We start from the raw sequence: 14,384 nt of genomic DNA on the forward strand, positions 1-14,384 counted from the left end.
AGAAGTTTTGGTGGATATCTCCTATGATAAAAGCAGTTCCATGGTATTGGAAAAAGGCATTATTGTATTTTCTTTGTCATAGGTAGATGCACTCTTCTTATGATTTAAACATGTAACAAAATTTCAAATAATATACATAATAAATGATAAGGGTTTGTTTGTTATGAGTTAAATATTCGCTGTTTTTTTTATATATATCGGACGTTTTTATTAATTCATTTTATTTAATTATATAGAAATGCCAATAACACGAACGAGGATAAGTATAGGCAAAAAATAACTTCTGATAATTATACGAGTATAAAGGCAATGGTAATAATTCCTGTAATTTGTGTAAATAATCTGTAATGCGTGTAGCTACTCCGGTGGCAAGTATGACACGACTGCCGTATTAATTTGACACTATATCGGGTATATTTTGACTTTAATTTTGGTATAATTTGGTCAAATTAAATTTGACATTTCTACTTTTAATCGACTGTCAATGTGAACATGAACTACTTCAATTTCAACACAACTGTTAAATTAAAATCTATTAAACGAACTAAAATTGAACGCTTACATTGTCAGCTTTATGTGAATTAATAATATTAAACGTAAAAAACTGACCGGATTGTTGTATAAATCTTTTAAAAGTCCTATCAAGTAGCATCTCATTATTGAAAATCGGCTTAATTGTTCTGATGCTACTGTGAAACACAAATGACACAAAGATATCCGCATAAATACGCATATTGCTTCTATCGTACGGTAAAGTTATAGTTCTCAAGTTATAATACATTGAAAATAATTATATTTTGGGGTCGGAACCCCTAGTGTAAATTTCATTCGATAGCGTGACGAGCGTTCGCGTTTGCGTTATGTCCGTTTTTGTATTGGGATTTTGAACAGCGCGCCAAGTGGGACGTTTTGGAAACTCAAAATCCCATACAAAATGACAACACAAACGCGTACGTCACGTCACGCTATTGAATGAAATTTACACTAGGGGTACAGATTATTTTACAAAATATTGACTCCTTAAATCTAAAGTAACAAAATTATTTATGTGAAACTCTATTGTGACAGCTATAAAATAAAACTAATTATAATAAAGCGGACAAGTGCGAGTCGGACTCGCGTTCCAAGGGTTCCGTTCATTACACAATTTAAACAATGTATTTTTTATGTGAAACGTGAGTGAAAAGTCTTTAAAAAACCCGTAGGGGTCTGATCAAAAACTAAGTGATTAAGTCCGACTAACGCTTGACTGCACATTTTTAATAGGTTTTCCTGTCATCTATAGGCAAAGAACTATTTTGGGTATTTTTTTCAAAATTTTAGACCCAGCAGTTTCGGAAATGGTCATTTTTTGCCTATTTTCTTAAATAACTTCTAAACTGTATAAAAAAGGAACATTATAAAAAAAATATACATTTGAGATTCTTACAATGAGCTCTTTCATTTGATATGTAACATAATAGTGTTTGAAAAACTTTATTTTTTAATTTCCTCATTTACCCCCCGAAAGTGCCCCCCCCCCCTGTTTAAAATTCATTTGTTTACGTTACCTATCCGTCTTTGGGTTGCAAACTTACATATGTGTACCAAATTTCAACTTGATGGGTCCAGTAATTTCGGAGAAAATAGGCGCGACAGACAGATAGACAGACGCACGAGTGATTCTATAAGGGTTCCGTTTTTTCCTTTTGAGGGACGAAACCCTAAAAATACTATAAACCCCGCGTAATGGTACCGTAGATGCTGGCAGTACGAAATTAATAGTAAATTAATTTCAAGTATTGTTTTGCAAAATCGGGTGCATTTCGCAATTAGGCATGAAGCATCAATTACTTCAATGTCCTTTTTGGTCAGGCCTATTAACAAAATTTATATGAAAATCTAAATACTCACCAGGCCAAAATATTTAATAGGAAAGTAATAAAATGTCATATTATGTAACAATTTCATTAAATTATATATATTTTTAATTATAACCTGCGACAATTCCAATATTTTTTTCCAAAACTTGAATTTGCCAAAAACAAACCAGATTGGTACCTAACGGCCATTTGATGTTATATTCTGAGACTTAAAATTCTTATAAATTATTAAAAAAAAGTTTATTTGATATCTCATATGGTTAAATCATTATCTTTCTTGATAAAATGAACGATTTGGTAGCATTGCCCCAAGCTGACGACCCTTACTTAGTAACAACATAATTCGCAGTATCCTCGTAAGACTCGAACCCTTGAATTTTTCCGATATAAAAGCTTAATTTCTCACTTAACTTTGATCGGAGCAACGAACGGCATCGTCATTAACATGTGATCCCGTGGCTTAATATATTATTTTTAAATGGGTGTTTACGTCATTTTCACAAGGCGGGAACAATTTATAAAGCAGTATAATCCACTTCCTCTTCTTATTTAATTAAGACACTGATACAACATTTAGTACAGATCTAAGGAGGAGTAACATCAAATATAGTTACAGAAGCGGAAAAAAATCAGTCAAACTGCTATTAGATGACCGGTCTGGCCTAGTGGGTAAGTGGGTAGTGACCCTGCCTTTGAAGCCGATGGTCCTGGGTTCGAATCCCCGTAAGGGCATTTATTTTTGTGATGAACACAAATATTTGTTCCTGAGTCATGGGTGTTTTTTATGTGTATAAGTATGTATTGATCTATATAAGTATATATATCGTCGCCTGGCACCCATAGTACAAGGTTTGCTTAGTTTGGGGCTAGGTTGATTTGTGTAAGATGTCCCCTAATACCTATTTATTTTGCAAGCATTCATTCGAAAATTCGTGAAATTAGACTTTATATCATGTAAACAATGATTGTATCATTAGCACGACCATATATACTTACGTCCCATTTACTGCACGTGGTAATAATATATGTAGGCAGCCACATTAGCACAATGCCGATTGGGGACTTCACAGTTCACACATACCAATTAATGTATTTTACAAATATTGAATTTCTTATTTGAAAACACTCAAAAGCGAATCTTACCAACAATAAAACCTAGCTGCGTCGACTTTTCGCCCTCGTTATCCTCTGGTTTTAAAATTAAATCGAATCAGTATTTTACAATTTAATACCCTTAATTTTAAAATGTACCTTAGTTTGATAGAATCGTCGTTTTCATATGCCTCTATATTTTAAATTTTATCGAAATCGCTAGAGCTGTTTCTGAGAAATAACCAAAATATTATGCAAATGTACCAAAAAAATTGATAAATTATTTTCCGCTATTGTATTTAATTAAATATACGATGAAATAATCTTGTTTTAACATAATAGGTATATAGGTACATATTTAAAGTAGACATACGAATATATGTATGTCGCACCTACAAATGTTACAATAAACTATAAAGCTAAATATTTATTTCTGGGGGTGTGTTTTGTTCGTAAATCAAAGTCAATACAAACACAGTAACAGTATGAATACTTTTCAAATTTAATTCCTATCTTCGTTACTCCTTGCTCATTGCCTTTGGTGTTGTGCAGAGCAGAGAGATTTTACGGTTCATCCTTAGGGGCAAAAGTAAGTATAAGCAACCCCAAATCCTTGAAATCCTATTTTATATTTTTCTAATTAGTTAATTCATTATAATAGAATAACGACATTTACATTTTCACACTATTGCAATTAGTATTTATTGAATAACCAAAAGGTTATATTAAAATGTAAATTTTACATTTCGCAACGACAACAACAAAATTATATATCAAGTTAAAGTTTACTTTTGTTTATAGAATTTCACCAAAATAAAACAGGCTGACATTTAAAAATCTTTCACCAAAAAGCGGTCTAGATCGGCAACCTGTCTCGTCTCGCACAGATTCGAGTAATTGTGACTTGTGACGATATGTCAGGGCAAAATCACGGCGTTTCGTAAGGTCAGCTATAATGAAGAGCCTTTGTGGATTTTAACATAATCACGTTGGTCATTTAAGTAACCCGAACCCAATTTTATTAATCGGTTAACAATTAAGTAATTTTATTTCGAACCTGATTATAGCATTGACGGGCAGTAAAACAATTACAAAATTTATTGATACTTAATTTCGAATAAAATTTATTATACCTACTAAAAAAATAAAACATTTATTTATTATACTGCACATTGATAAGAAAAGTGAACTTTGACAACTCACAAAGAATTTGTGAATCACTCATATTGTCAAGAAATGTCCTAGGTAAATCTAGTCATAGACCTGCTGCATTCTAACATTTATTTAATAAATAAACAAAATACCGATGAAATTCAGATAGACCTACAGGCCATGTCTGTTTGTTATCAATATTATTAGCCAATGCGTCTCGCTCGCGCCAATACCTAGGTATGTATGAACAAGTACGAGCAAAATGCATGCGCGAATATAAGTTACACTTCACTGATCTAATTTAGATATCAAATTGTACGTTTGAGGTAATAAAACGCGTAAGCTTCTTGATATACATGCCCGCCTACCTGCTTATTTGAATATATCTATTTCCATTTTAAAGTATTTAGGTATGAACTAAAGAATCGTAATCGAAAATTATAATATATTGACTAACCCTTAACAGTTTTTCGCACCGCAGAACTTCGTACAATGTTCTTAAATTCTTACGAAAAATGATTAAATCTCTCAATTTTTATTGCATTTTAATAAGGTGCCGGTACCGCACGGCCGCGGGTCGTTTTGAGAAGTTTCAATGTTTTATTTGGTTAACGCAAAAAAGACTAATATTCTCCACCCAAAGAAATTTATCGACATCAGGATAACAGATAAGATCTTCCAAAATATGAGGGTTAAAATTTACGAAGAATTTGCTACTGAATAGCAAAATCAGTAAATTTGGATGTTTATGTTAATTAACCTTTGCGCATTATGTTCCATCAGCCGTAAAAGTGCAAGGCGACTTTATCAATTCATTCATAATTTCTCCATGCAATGTCGCAGCTCACTGTACCTACAACTGAAAATAAGGTATTATTATTTTTGCTTCTTACATAAAAATGTCATAACACTCATAACCGTTCTAACATTTTAACGATCCAATCACATTATTTATATATTTTACTGATTCGCAATAGTTACTAAAATAGCTCTATTTTCGTTATATTCATTATTTATAGCAGAACTTAAAGCAATACACGCACTATACAATAGACATCAACGCGAACTGTGTTTAACCCGACTAATTTACATTGAACGAAAAGGTTACAGATGTAGTGCATAATTATTAAATCGTATTTTCACGGAAACGTACGAACGTGTCTTGTTATTTCCGTCAGTCTCGATACAAAAAGTACTGAGGTTGACTGAAGTAGCATGACAAATTTTCGAAGAAAATGCTCAAAGGGCTCTGCCGCCTACCTTACGCTTCCGCCCAACGACGTCGTCAAGTCAATTCTATTTAAAGTTCTAGGTACTTAAGCATGCTATATACGATTTATACGTATGCAAACTTTTCGAGGAACGTTAGACGTTTTAGACAACGCTAAAGGGGCCCACAGACTATCAGTCCGCCGGACGATATCGGCCTGTCAGTTGTTCGGTCAAATTTTTATTCTAACTGACAGACCGATATCGTCCGGCGGACTGATAGTCAGTAAGCCCCTTAAAAAACTTTTGACCCCCGCCTATTAATATCGGTATCACAGGTATAAACATGACAAGGTGACGATGATTCAGAAATAAATCTGTTTAAAACTTTACTGACTATATAATAGTATTTTCAAACAGCTTGGGTACGGCGCAGAATTTTGTGTTTTAAGGTTATAAAACATAAATTGTATGGAGATGACATCTGTCGCCGTATCCAAGCTGTCTGAAAAATACTATAACATTGAAATTATGTTGATATTATTTGTACGTTACGGTACGATATGGCATCTAAACATCCTTATTACAGTTAAAAGCTACATAAGCATAAACATGTAGCTTTTAATTTTTATCATTATAAGCATATGTCGATTGCAAGGTCTATTATGAAGGATCAGATCACAGATGTCGAAGAAATGTTCTCATTCCCGTTGTATACAATTACGGATAAAGAGCTACTATGCGCGTCATGTTTTTCAGATTACGGATATGTAACGTTTGATCAATCGCAAACAAAGATATATACTTCAAGTCTGAATTACTTAAGATATCTACATGGTGGCAAAACAATAAGTGCATTCCCGTTGCAGAGGAGGTTTTGGGATTATACTGAGCAACTTTCACTATGGGACCAACGACGAAATCGCGAAAAAAAATCTACCCTCCCATAGAAAATGGACCAGCCAAAATGTATGAAACAGCCAAATTTTTTTCGCGATTTCAGGGTTGGTCCCATAGTAAAAGTTGCTCTGTATAATACCAAAACCTCCCTGGCAACGGGAATGCACTTATTTTTAGCCACCGTGTATATGGCTTTGCGCGCATGCATGTTGAATAGACGCCTAGAGCCTTAAAGGCTGTAGTAGACGCACGTTCAACGCGGCGTCGCAGGCGCGACTACGCGTGCGCTCGCTATCGTTCAACCTCAGTCCCGTTAGAGCGAGACCCCTCGTGCGAGCAGCGCGGCTGCCCAGTCCGAGCCATCCGGAAGCCTCGCTGAAACTGGACCGTTTTCTTTTCTTGTTATTATTGAGATCGACTCTCAAGTTTCTGTTGTCGGCTGATAACGCGATGCGACGGCACTGTGCGCACGTGCGCTGCGCGGCTCTAGCGAATAAGTCTAATTTATAAGTTTAACTTATATAAGTGCGGTGTGCCGGATGACTTTTGGGCGTGTGTTTATTTTTTTAATAACGTTCTAGTGTTGTTGCGTGTGAAGGATTGCTTTTGTGATTTTTGATGACAAGGATATTTTTTTACTGACTTTTATCCAAGTGCGAATTTTTGGCTTGAAATAAGCTCAGAAGGATACGTTCGTGTGGTTCTCCGTTATAAGAGGTACGTTTAGTGTCGTTAAAATTTTAGGCTGTGGGTATTTTAATGCTTTCAATATTTTAAAGGAGAAGTTTATGGCCAGAAACGATTTTACGAGCATATCAAATTTTAAAAGTAAATATTGCGTTAAAACGGTAAATTTTGATTTAAAATCCTGGTACTTAAATGACAATAATGAATAATATGTAGTCAAAGACGCCTAGTCTTACTAAGATGGCATATAGTCGAGAAATTCGGACGGGCACCGCCGTGGCGGGGTGGCCTAGGGGTTCATGGCGTTAGCCGCGATAGCTAAAGACGCCGGTTCGAATCCGGCCTTCACCACTGGAGGGCTTCGTCACTTTTTCTTTAATATATGACATCTATTACAGTTTTTAATATGTAGTTAAGTTTATTAATAATGTATATAATAAATAAAATTGTGAATTCAAACAATAATAACACATTCATAAATAATAACAATCTGTGATTACTGGAAAAAACTTGGGAGTTTCGGATTTTTAATTCATTAATTAATTTTTAACTTTGTTAACTTACCTATCATAAAAATGTATTGCAGCTAGGTAATTCGTTTTTTCTAAATTAGAGCATTAAATACACATCAAATAGCCCAAAATAAAAGAACGGAGTGCAACCTTCACACTACGAAAAATAAAACAACTATGACATGTATACGAGTAAAGAGAAAAGAGTTAAAAATATCGACCGTCCTGGTTGATTGTCCTTATCAAAGTATGTAACTTATATTGTTGTTGTAATATTTTAAAAGCAATTAAATTAACCATTATGCTTAAAATAAACTGAAAACAAAAAAAAATAACAAGTACCTAAGTAGTTTCTTTGTAGTTTTACATGTATGTAAAATGTATAATTTTGGTGCAATAAAGAATATTTACTTACTTACTTACTTACTAAGGTGCAACTTTCACACCACGGAAAATAAACTGAGTATCAGGAACATATTATTTCTCGTTAAAAATATGGATCAGCACAATTAAAGTAACTTATTGTTGATGTAATATTTTAAAAGCAATGAAATGAAAAAATGCCTAAAAAACTTAAATCAAATAGTATTTATATGGATATTTTTACGTTTATTTGAAGTACGATGGACTCTGTGAATATTACAAACATGAGCAACATATTACAATATAATGATATGCAACATAGTACGAGTAACACTAATAAAATAAAGGTAATAATTGTACCTATCCTAACCTCTACATTTCAATAAAATAAAGGTAACAATAGTCCCTATCCTAACTGCTACCTTTCAATAAAAAAGTTACTTCTACGCAGCCCGTCGGCAAAATTTGTAAGTTAATACTCTAACCTAACCTGACTTTCGTGGCTCCACATAAATATAATATTGCAAAAAATGTTACAAAATAATTTTGTTTTATATAACTTTATTAATTGGTAACTATGTATGCACTTTTTAAAGAAAGCTGTGGCATTGGTCTGTTAACAATTTATTTAATTAGATATTGTATTTACATATAATCGTTTTAAGTTAAAATAATCTTTCAACTATATATATTTTGAGTAAAAATACACTTCGAAAAATGTCAGCTTTTATACCAAATGCTAGGCAATCCTGTCCATTTATGTATTTTATCTGTCTTAATGCCATTAGGTATAGTCAACGCTATCTCTACTGAGCTCGTTCACTTACGTAGTAACAACGGCATTCTGTTAAACAAAAGCCATTATTTCTTTTGTGTGAGCGCGTGGCCTTATTGTGCCTGAGGCTCACTCACAATGGCCACGCGCTCAGGAACAAAGGCCACGTTTCTCACCCAAAAGAAATAATGGCTTTTGTTTAACAGAATGCCATTGTTAGTACAGGTAAGTGAACGAGCTCAGTAGAGATAGCTTTTAATTAGATTAGAAAGAAAATTGCATATTATTTTTTTCATTACCGTGATAGTATATTACAATCAGTTTAGTAGATATATTAACATTATCAAATTGAACCTGTTAGCATTTATGTGATTACATTGAGAATATAAATTCCTCTATATACCTAAGTATGTTAAACAAGTGTCTTGAAGCTTAATATAATAACGTAAATTAAAGCAAACTATTTTATTTAATAAGGATCCACATTTTATGTATTGATGAACAGCTGACGTTAATTTTAAGTCTCGGTATAGTTATACTCTAGTTATTTATTCTTATTAGGTAGGTATAGTTTGTTATAAAAATATGAATAGGTACGGTCTTAAAATCATTCTTCAGGTTCACGTGCTGTCAAAAAAAATGTTTTAAGTTACGTATCGTAAGAATCGTAAGTAATATCTTTCACCGTTTAACTGTTTTAATATTTTATCATATTTCCTGAGAAAAGTCATAAAACTTTGACGCCGCGCCGCGCCGCTACGATATGAAAAGTGCAACCGATCATAAACACGCTTGATGTTTATTTTAAGAACGGTCATCTTTAGTTGTAAAAAAGTGCAAAAACAAAGAGCGGGTACGAAGGAGGTTCTGTAATGAAATGTATCAATGATCTGATATAATCGATGCCATAATTTATCATTGCAATTATAATATTGATATAAGTTATAATACTTATAACTTAAAAATAATATCATATACTACGTTTAAAAGTATTTGTTATTGTTAATTAATACTAAACTAAACACTAACTAAATTATAACATACGTAGCACCTTGGAAGATGCCAAACTGTCATTAAGGTAATCATTAATTACAATGAACAACATAATAAGTCGTCTCTTGAACATTTATGTTATTCAACTGTAGGTATATACCTATTGTAGGATTCGTTTTTAAGAAATGATGTTAAAGTATCCTTTATTATTTAGGTACCTTGTAGTACGTTAATTGAAATACGATTTCATAAGATTGTTACTAGAAAAAGCACTAAAACTAACATTGCTCATTTCGCTGCACGGATCTCTAAAGAATAAAAATTATAAAACCGGCCAAGTGCGATTCGGGTTTGCGCACGAAGAGTTCCGTACCATTACGCAAATAACGGCAAAAAAATCACGTTTGTTGTATCAATATGGGAGCCCCACTTAAATATTTATTTTATTCTGTTTTTAGTAGGTATTTGTTGTTATAGCGGCAACAGTTACATTACCTGTGAAAATTTCAACTGTCTAGCTATCACGGTTCATGAGATACAGCCTGGTGACAGAAGGACAGACAGACAGACAGACGGACGGACTGCGGAGTCTTATTAATAGGGTCCCGTTTTTACCCTTTGGGTACGGAACACTTAAAATGAAGTGCGAACTTGCGTACGTGCTTATCAGAGCAGTTGTCAAATAAAGCTCCATATCAAGAAAAGGGACGCAACTAACATGAATATGCAGAAAACATACGGCGTTGTACTCTTAAGGCTGTATGGCGAACATTATTCCACAAAGATGGGCATAAACCCGTCTGTTTTATTCAAACGAACGATATCAACAAGATTTCACCCAACTCCGTGTTCTCGTAAAGGATAATGATTACAAACTTGCAAATAACCTTTATTAACTGGCTAAATATAGCAGAGAAATTTCAATTGATTATATAAAAGTATTATATTTATATTGGTTTTATCCCGACTAACTAAAATAAAATAAAAGGCCAATATTTTTCAAGCATAATATAGGTATATACATGTTCAAATCACTGGTACGCGCTCTCTCCACAATTTTTAGTTTGTCTGATTTTAACGTAAATATGAAGTTAAATTCCTATTTGCCGTGGTGTTGATAATACAACCCAGGAACCCTTAACCTGCCTGTGTGGTGGGTACATTTCTTCTAATATTTTAATTAATACGTAAACTATACTTTTTTCTTCTAATATAAATATAACATGTACATGTATGTACATGTAGGTATTTGTGATTTATCTAATACATCATTACCTATAAGTATCTCGCAAGCAAATTAATTTGTATATATTGTTGAAATAGTTTTCGCAAAAACATCTAAGTAAATATGTACAAGTAAAAGTGCTTAAACTTAAATCTTTCCTATGAAACAAAGGGTAAGCCAGGAGGATGTTTAACAAAAAGACAATTACTTTATTAATTAAATAAATAATAATAAATATGTAATAAAGGTAAATAAGGTCATCATGACAAAGTCTATTGTGATTATTCTTATTCGGTGCGTAAATATGGGTACAAACTAATCTTAAGTTTTCTTTATAAGAGGTACTTTTATTTAGGACTTGTATCAGATTCGATTAGATTAATTTATTTTAATTAATTGACCGAGCGGACCAAAGGCCTACGTTTTAGCTTGGACAAAAACATATGTCCTTCTCTTTTTTTTCTCAACCGATCCACGGTAAATTGTGTAAGTAGGTTTAATAATCACGATAAAAAAAAAACAATTGTGATAGCATTTGCAATAACTTTTATTACAAACTAGTAGGTATTACATTCCTGCAATTATTTGTCGTAGTTTTACCGAGAAGCCAGAGCTTTCTTTATCTCAACTACAATGAAGCTTACCACTTGAATTTACTGAGAATATAGAACCTGAGCGCAAAATATATTATATGCCTATTTCTGTGCCATATTTGTGTTCTGTGTTTTGTACAATAAAGAGTTTATACATACATACATACATACAAATACAACCCCCCTATGAAGTTATGTAGATAGAAGGGAAGTGTCAAACCGCAAAGGAAAGTAGGTGCTTTGTTTAGTCAGTCGCACAATCTCCGGCGCCCGAGTCAATCACGCTCGGTTTCGTCCACAAGGGAAAAAACCTGAAGCGATCAAACCGCTGTGTCATCTTTGTTATTAAAAAAATCAAACGTTTCGCTTTCACTGGTATTGTAGTACGCTGTGCGTTTGGTACGCTCACGTTGCTGCTGCTTATGTTGCGTATGGTCTCAGCCCGGTTTTCGTAAGTATATAGAATCAGTCGGTTAGAAATGCAACTGGCCATGCGCGGGAACTGGCCATAAAATATCTACCTACACTATAAACTAAGTTGAATATGTCAGGATTGTAGTTCAAGTTTCCGTCTGTAATCAGTTGCATTTTATTAATCCTTTACAATACTTACCAAAAAACGTAACAAGCGCTACAAATTATGTATATTACCTACTTAAAAGAGGCTTTAAAAATGGTCAACCAGTTTACATCGTTAAATGTTTAGGCGGTTTGTTTCGCAATGATTGTTCCATGTACCTAAACTGAAATATTTAACTAGACGACATAACGTAACTTTGGTTAACGCGATAGTTACTCATGAAATGAAACTATGAAAACGGATTATATCGCGTATATTGAATTTATAATACATCCCGACGTTTCGAACTCTTTACAGCGTTCGTGGTCAATGGGTGACTGAGGAAAACTACAAAATGCAAAAATACCCACATACTAAAAATAATGAACCATCATAGACTATAAACTTTAAGGCTGGTTGTACATGGTTGTAGACGACATACAAAAGTATATGATATCCATTTCAGTTTATAATATTTGTAGGTAGTAGTGTTTTTACTTAAAATAACACAAATTAAAATATTTTAATAATAAAAAAATAATTTCTTTTCTAATAGCTCCAAGCTACCTTAGGCTATTCCTGCTTACAATGTAAGCTAGGCGTTTTCTAAAATAAATATTGAAAACCTGAAGATCCTGATGTTTTTGGGTTCTTTCAATTCAGAATCACTAGCATATTCAATCCTGATGATAAAAAAATGTCCTAAAAACTTGTATGAAAATTGTACATTCCACTACGTCACGCACATATAAATAAAAAAAATCACACTAAAACGTGACGTAATGGAATGGACATTTTGGGGCATCTTTTTTTTTAATAGCAGGATTAAGAATGCTGTCGATTCTGAGTAGAATTAGCCCAAGAATGTCCAGATTTGAAAGAATCAGGTTTTTAAAATTTATTTTAGAAAACGCCCGGCTACCTACACAAAATGCATAAGATTAAGAAGAATATATAATGATTTTAACCCAAAACTCTTAGAGTCCTGTAGATTGTTGAGCGGAGACAACGTAAGCATATCGTTAGGTAACTGACAGACATGTCTGAATTTATATCGATCAGGTGCCGCGACAGCCTCTACGCTTCCGGAATAAAAAAAGTCCGATCAAAAAAATATAGCACGAAGTTTATAATTAAGTGTATTGATTTAATTTGTGGCTGTATTTCGCAGTTCTTTATTGCGGAGATTTTTACTTTGATATTGTAGTAAAATACGCCGAACGCCTTCGACCTGGTTTTACGCAATTATTTTTATCTCACGACTGCCACATTTCGATCGTGTTTTTTTTAAATGTTGTAACTAAACGGAACTGTATGACACAGAGATAAGAACATGTTTATCAAAATATCTGCAAATTATTAAATGTATCTCACTCTTGTAATAAAGGTATGAAATTCTGATTTCAGTATCCAATTCACCTTTACGCAGGTTAATTACAAGCATCTTCTGATATTTACAAAACAAGCTAGAGTTAGACCAATAAAAGTCTGCAATGATTTTGATAGCACACGCAGTGCAAGTGTTATTTATACGTCATAATTTTATAGAAGTTTGACGTTTAAAACAACACTTGCACTGCGTGTGCTATCAAAATCGTTGCAGACTAACTTGGTTCAACTCGCTAGTTCTTAGTCATATTAAGTTAATAAAATGGCCGGTAAATTTCCTTCTCGGAAATCTAGTTATAGTCATGGATTGTTGGATTTAAATTAATTTGATGACGTCCACAAAAAGTGCATATTGAAAATTACCGCTTTTTAAACTTAGTTTTTCATAATTAATAATCTTTGCAGTTAAAAAAGGCTTTTTATATAGGTTTTTAATTTCACATATCAAATTCATCAATAAACTAAAACAGCTAAATCAAGTATATTAAATTAAATTCAGACATTTCTTTCACCGCCGTTCAGACGCGACCTTCAATAAAATTCTGAATTGACTTTTTAGGGACCACATTGTGTAATTTCACTCCAAAATGTTAGTTTCTTTGTTTCATTTTTACTTTATTTATGAGGTTCAACAAAAATGAGAAGAGAGTAGGTATATAGTCATTAAATAAATCATTGTGTTAAGGCTGGAATTGCCGTAACAATGATTGTCGCGTTCGTGGGTGTGCCTAACGGGGGGTTTCAAAACAAGCCCGGCTCGCATTTGCATCAAATTGCTGCTATTACTAATTATCTGCGAAGAGCTTTCGCGACCTCTTCCTGGTGTTTGACATGGCGTTTAGATGCCACGCTGTTTACTAATGATAAAGGGATCTTCCATAACATTCGCCTTTCAGAGAGAGTAAGGTTGTGCATGTGTATATATTATTTGTATAATAGAGCTTTATGCGGCACCGTTTATCAGGTGCACATTTAAGGGGCCCACTAACTATCAGTCCACCGGACAATATCGGCCTGTCAGTTAGAACAAAAATTTGACAGTTCCGATCAACTGAGAGGCCGATATCGTCCGG

General features: G+C 33.4%; 1 protein-coding gene across 2 annotated transcripts in view; it reads left to right on the top strand.

Moving 5' to 3' along the window:
- Window positions 1-6,643: 6,643 nt before the first annotated feature.
- The window catches only part of LOC134746581 (transcription factor hamlet-like), a 112,709-nt gene continuing 104,968 nt past the window's right edge, over window positions 6,644-14,384 (top strand). The window contains exon 1 of one of the 2 annotated variants that reach the window (XM_063681001.1): window positions 6,644-6,932. The gene's annotated coding sequence lies outside the window, so the exon portion shown is untranslated. The remainder of the gene's footprint in view (window positions 6,933-14,384) is intronic. The other variant, XM_063681000.1, reaches the window with a different exon arrangement.

The sequence above is a fragment of the Cydia strobilella genome, chromosome 13 (genome assembly GCF_947568885.1).
Source record: "Cydia strobilella chromosome 13, ilCydStro3.1, whole genome shotgun sequence".
Classification (NCBI taxonomy): domain Eukaryota; kingdom Metazoa; phylum Arthropoda; class Insecta; order Lepidoptera; family Tortricidae; genus Cydia; species Cydia strobilella.